The sequence below is a fragment of the Hordeum vulgare genome, chromosome 3H, assembly GCF_904849725.1.
Source record: "Hordeum vulgare subsp. vulgare chromosome 3H, MorexV3_pseudomolecules_assembly, whole genome shotgun sequence".
NCBI classification, from domain to species: domain Eukaryota; kingdom Viridiplantae; phylum Streptophyta; class Magnoliopsida; order Poales; family Poaceae; genus Hordeum; species Hordeum vulgare.
The window spans coordinates 465,412,779-465,419,822 of record NC_058520.1 but is presented as its reverse complement, the minus strand read 5'-3'; positions in this window follow the sequence as shown (position 1 = coordinate 465,419,822).

Below are 7,044 nucleotides of genomic sequence, written 5' to 3'. Positions count from 1 at the left end.
ATTCTTGCAATGGGAGAAGTGCTTGGTTTTGGGTTCATACCGTGTGGTGACCTCACCCAGTGACAGAAGGGGTAGCGAGGCACGCATCGTGTTGTTGCCATCAAGGGTAAAAAGATGGGGTTTTCATCATTGGTTTGAGATTATCCCTCTACATCATGTCATCTTGCTTAAGGCGTTACTCTGTTCGTCATGAACTCAATACACTAGATGCATGCTGGATAGCGGTCGATGTGTGGAGTAATAGTAGTAGATGCAGGAAGTATCGGTCTACTTGTCTCGGACGTGATGCCTATATGTATGATCATTGCCTTAGATATCGTCATGACTTTGCGCGGTTCTATAAATTGCTCGACAGTAATTTGTTCACCCACCGTAGTATTTGCTATTTTTAGAGAAGCCTCTAGTGAACACTATGGCCCCCGGGTCTACTCCACACCATATTTCCAGCCTTACACTTTTTCTTCGTTGCACTTTCCGCCTTTAGATCTTTACTTTGCAATCAACCTTGAAGGGATTGACAACCCCTTTAAAGCGTTGGGTGCAATTCTTTTGTGTTTGCGCAGGTACTCTGGACTTGACGAGATTCTCCTACTGGATTGATACCTTGGTTCTCAAACTGAGGGAAATACTTACTGCTCCTGTGCTGCATCACCCTTTCCTCTTCAAGGGAAAAACCAACGCAATCTCAAGAGACGGCAGAAGGATCTCTGGCACCATTGCCAGGGAAGGACTTTTGTTGCCGTAGCAGGGAGCGCTGGGGAGGGTTGTTGGTGGGAGGTAGGGGTGAGGCCGAGAGAAGGGGCTCTCGGTGGGGAGGGTGGTGTCGTGGGGAGGGAGGGAGAGAGGCCGAGAGAAGGGCCTCTCGGTAGGTGGGAGGTGGTGGGGCTGGTCGTGGTAGGTCGGAGGATCGGTGCTCGAGGGGAGAGGGGTCAGTTCTGGCGCGGGAGCAGGGGGTGGCGGCGGCCAGGGGGACGAGTGGGGCGACGGGGGGGGGGGATTAGGGTTAGCCCCGTGGAGGGCTTTATACCCCCGGGGGGGGGGGGGTCGAATTGGGGTGGCCTCGCTGGGCCAATATTGGCCCAGTTGGGCCAGGGTTATTATTTTTATTTTATTTTTTTATTCACTATATTATTTTATTATTTAATTTTAATTACTTTAGTTCCTTTATTTATTTTACTTAAAGCTTCTCTTTTAAATATGTAGGGATCACCTAATAATTTCAATAGTGCCCGATTCCCATTTATAATTAGTTAGAGAATTTTTATAACTCCCCGACGTTTTTATTTTAACAACATAAAACCTTTCTCATTCGACTTTAAGTTTAAGTTTCGAATTTTGATTCGGTTTCAACTAACACGAGATCATTGATATAACTAACGGTGACGTGGCATCATTAGCGCGGGATCACTGTCGCTTAATTACAATCATCACTGTAGCAAAAGTTGAGGATGTCACAGTGAATGGGTAAATATAGGAAGCAGCAAAAATCCAACCGTTACACACAAAAGGGCAAACTCGGTGACACCGAAGTTGACAACTCGTTGGTACCGATTAGCACTAAAGGTGTGAACTTTTGAAACTCGGTGAGACCGATATATGAAACTCGGTGGTACCGAGAAGGTGACTAACAGCCACATGGCCAAACTCCGTGGCACCGATACTCAAACTCGGAAATTCCTATTTTGTGTATCTTGGCAACAGAATGTTGGTCACACTGAACTCGGTAGCACCTACTTGGTTTTGGTTGCACCGATTTGGTGGGAATGGCTAGGGTTTTTGTCTCAGGTCAAACTCGGTGGGTATGATATGGAAATGTTGGTGACACCAAATTTCTGAATGTGGATCTTGATAGAGTGGATATGTGGGAAAAATGACTGAGTGTTTTGGTGGGTAAGTTAGAGCATTTGAGCAATCAGTTCATTTTACTACCTCACCCCCTTTTAATAGTATTGGCTTTCCTATGGACTCAAAAGTGATTTCTCAGAAATATACAATGAAGAGTCTTCTAGCTTGAAGCTTGAGCCAATGTTATTCCTTTCTTGCATCCACGGGCATCTCCACATAAACCTAAAGACATAACATCTTTTGAACTTTTTTGAAATATACTTGGAAAACATATTAGTCCAATGATGCATATGGTGTGATCAATTATCAAAACCACCCTAGGGAGCAATTTTGCTTTCAGTCTCCCTCTTTTTGGTAATTGATGACAACACATAGATCAAAGCTCTGACAAAAGATATAATCAATGATTAACATCGACGCTTTGAGAAGTATGTGAAAAGCAAGAGCTCCCCCTAAATTTGTGCATTATGTAAAATTTGCGTTTGAATGCAAATGCACAATCGATTAGGATCATGGGTCACTCTTTCATGTCACATACATCTTGGTGGTGCGTAAACAAAATAGGAATGAATAACAATACACATGGCACCAACAAGATAAGTGAGTGATCATCACAAAGATAGCTAAAATATGAGTGTAGAATCACACAAGGTAAAGCGTATGATCAATCACACAAATAGGATAAAGTCATCCAAAAGACCAAAGTTTTTAAAACCAAACAAGAGCAAATTAGGTCAAAATATCTCTCTCACACGAAGTCTATGATCTATACATTTCTCCCCCTTTGGCAATAAGTTACCAAAAAGTTCTAAAGTATAGAGCTACTCGTCTCTTGGGACAACTGATGACGGAGTCGACAAAAGAGCGTCCGCGAAGACTTCTGCTGAATGTCCTGGAGCTGGAGGAGTTGATACTGAAGGAGCTTGAGCTGGAGCTGGTGTTGAAGGTGCTGAAGCTTGTGCTGAAGATGTTTGTCTTGTCTCCTAAACACGTATAACAACTAACCTAGGCTTGCTGCTGAACTGAGTAGTAGTGGGAGGAGGAGACTCTTCCTCATCATCATTTGTTGGGAAATATTGCATGGGAAACAAAAAATTTCCTACGCACACGAAGACCTATCATGGTGATGTTCATCTATGAGAGGGAGATCGGATCCACATACCCTTGTAGATCGCTTAGCGAGAAGCGTTAAGAAACATGGTTGATGTAGTGGTACAGCTTCGTGATTCAAATCACTGTCGTCCCATGATCCGTTCCGATCTAGCGCCGAACGGACGGCACCTCCGCGTTCAGCACACGTACAGCTCGATGACGATCTCTGCCTTTTTGATCCAGCAAGAGACACGGGGAAGTAGATGAGTTCTCTGACAGTGTAACGGCGTGTCGGTGATGGTGATGATCTATTCCTGCACGGCTCCGCCCAAGCTCCGCAGAAAACCGATCTAGAGAAAGAACTATGAAGTAGAGGTTTAGGGTTGCACGTGGCAAAGTTGTGTCTCAAAAACCCTAAAACCTCTAGTATATATAGGATTAGGGGAGGGGCTAGACTTGGGGATCAAGGGAGCCCCTAGGGCGCCGACCGAGAGGAGGAGGAGGAGACTCCAACTCTAATTCAGTTTGGGGAAGGAGGAGTCTCCTCCTTCCTTCCCACGTCCCTCTTTTTTTCCTTTGATTTTTCCTTCTAGCCGACATAGCCCACTTGGGCTGGCCTCACCAGCCCACTAAGGGCTGGTGCGCCACCCTTGGGCTATTAGGTTCACTCCCGGGTGGATGGGCCCACTACTAGGGAAAACCCTACTAGTAGTGTTGTATATATAAGTACCAGTAGCGCTGGTCCATGCGCTACTGCTATCGGGCTACAGCTAAAAACTAGTAGTAGCACAGATATAAGCATCGCTACTGGTAAGTTTAGTAGCAGCGCTTGATCACAGAAAGCGCTGCTGCTAAGCAGCGCTACTGCTAAGATTTTCCAGCGCTACTTCTAACGTTTACTACCAGAATGCATCATCATCGACAATATTAGCAGTATTCAGAATATTCACATAACAACTCATATAACTCATATTCATATAACTCATATAACTCATACTCATTTAACTCATATAACTCATACTCATTTAACTCATATAACTCATATTCATATAACTCATACTCATACAACTCATACTCATATAGCTCGTACTCATATAACTCATACTCATATAACTCATATTCATATAACTCATACTCATATAGCTCATACTCATATAGCTCATACTTATATAAGTCATACTCATATAGCTCATACTCATATAACTCATACTCATATAACTCATACTCATATAACTCATACTCATATAACTCATACTCATATCACTAATAGTAATCCAGTTGATGCCTCACGGTGCCGGCAGTGGCAACCCAAAGATAAGGAACCATCACCAGATCATAGCTCGGGTGATGTCCTTGGAGAACCTGCCAGGTATTGGAGAACCTGGCATCCAACACAGCCATGTAGCGATAGATGTGCTCGTCCTCCTCCCTGACACAACGACGTACCACCTCCGTGGGGGCTGGCTCCCTCGTCACCGATAATGGCCCACGCGACCACCACCAAAGAAGCTCCGGGTCAACAATGAGACCCGGATTCCGCACCAAGGTGCGGCCCCCAGAAGGTAGCACCTCCTAGTGCCAGCCCGACGGAGCCCAGTCCCGCACATGCTGACACCTATGAAGCAGGTGGCCACCACCGAGTCGACGACGAGGATGCGGGATGGGCATCATCGATGTCGAGACAAATTCCTCTAAATTTTTTAGCTCATGTTTAATGTTTGAACCGAATATTACATGGCAACATCATATGACAAATTAACCAAGTTCATATGACAAAAACTAATTAGCTCATGTTCAGGGGATCAACGCTCATGAGAACATCATATGACAAATTAACCAAATATGATTGTGCATGTTTGCAAGTTTGAGGTAGTATGAACTAGAGGGGAGCGAGAGCGTGGTAGTACCATGCGGGGGCGACGTCGGTGGTGGCCGGGGGCGACGTTGGAGGTGGCCGGAGGCGGCGACGCTAACCCTAGGAGAATGACATAAATAGAAATTAAACAATAAGAAATTAGTTGTCAAATATTTTTAAATAAATGACATAAATTACTTAATAAATATGGTTGAGGAACTTAAATAAACAACATATGATGGACACTCTTCTCTCATGTATGGTGGACACTCCCTCACCGATTTTTCGACCATCGATGATGGTCGCTACTCCTACTTCCCCTAGTGCATAACAAATATCTAGCACAAGGAGAAGAAGGAGAAGCAATCCCCATGACAACAGTCGGCATTCCTCTTCTCTCATATATGGTGGACACCCCCTCACTGATTTTTCGACCGTCGATGATGGTCGCTACTCCTACTTCCCCTAGTGCATAACAAATATCTAGCACAAGGAGAAGAAGGAGAAGCGACCCCCATGACAACAGTCGGCATTCTTCTTCTCTCATATATGGTGGACACTCCCTCACCGATTTTTCGACCGTCGATGATTGTCGCTACTCCTACTTCCCCTAGTGCATAACAAATATCTAGCATAAGGAGAAGAAGGAGAAACGGCCCCCACAACAACAGTCGGCATTCTTCTTCTCTCATGTATGGTGGACACTCGGTCACCGATTAAACTATTTCTATTAAACACTTACTAAATAAACTATTTCTAATAAACACTTACTAAAAATAGTAAAAAAACTACATTATACTTATATTGAAATATAAGGTAGCACAAGGAAATAAACGAAGAAATATGACATGTTCATTCTAGCAACTATCCTAAATCAAAATGTTGCATGTCAACTAAACCCTAGAAACTATCCTAAATCAAAATGTTGCATATCAACTAAACCCTAAAATTATACTACAAACTATTAATTAAATCAGAATGTTGCATACAATATCAACTAAACCCTAAAATTATACTACAAACTATCAACTAGTCTACTAAATCAAAATGTAGTAGGGAGGAGGGGTTGTGGATGGAGGAGGGAGAAAGAGATGCGACTAAAGGAGGGAGGAGGAAGGAGGACGGAGGAGGAAGGCGAAGCGAGGAGGGGTCGGCCGACGGCGAATAGAGGAGGGAGCGAGGAGGGGCCGGCGGCCGGCGGCGAATGGAGGAGTGGAGGGAGGACGAAGGAGGTGAGGCGGGAAGGAGGGAGGATGGGGAGGTGACGGCGGCAGATGGAGGAGGGTGGGATTACCGAGTCGAGGGAGGAGGGGGAGGTGACGGCGGTAGAGGGAGGAGGGGTAGGCGACGGTGCCGGCGAGCGGCGGGGGGGCTGAGAGCGACAGTGTGAGGGGGGACTGAGGGGGCGCCGGGAGTGAGGAAGAGAGAGGGAGCACACGGGGTGGATAAGGTGGGCATAGCAGCAGTGCGGGTTGGTGCCCAGCGCTACAGCTAAGTAGACTAGCAGCAACGCCGGTTTAGGAAGTGCGCTACTACTATACCTAGCCTGTCGGGAATGGTGTGGCAGTTATAGTAGTAGCGCGTTTTATAGGAGACACGCTAGTGATATGAGTTTATTAGCAGCGTTGCTTTTGTACACGTGCTACTGCTAAGTAGTAGCAGCGCGTCCTTTTAAAAAGCGCTACTGGTAGGCTTCTGTGTATAAGGTTTTCCCTAGTAGTGGCCCCTCCCGGTGAAAACCCGGAACCCATTCGTCACTCCCGGTACACTGCCGGTAATGTCCGAAATCTTTCCGGAGGCCAAATGAAACAATCCTATATATCAATCTTCGTTTCCGTACCATTTCGGAAACTCTCGTGATGTCCGTGATCTCATCCGGGACTCCGAATAACCTTCGGTCACCAACACCTATAACTCAACTATACCGAACCGTCACCGAACCTTAAGTGTGCATACCCTACGGGTTCGAGAACTATGCAGACATGAGCTGAGACACTCCCCGGTCAATATCCAACAGCGGGACCTGGATGTCCATACTGGATCCTACATATTCAATGAAGATCTTATCAGTTGAACCTCCGCGCCAAGGATTCATATAATCCCGTATACCATTCCCTTTGTCCTTCGGTATGTTACTTGGCCGAGATTTGATCGTCGGTATCCCTATACCTATTTCAATCTCGTTACCGGCAAGTTCTTTACTCGTTCCGTAATACATGATCCCATGACTAACACTTAGACACATTGCTTGC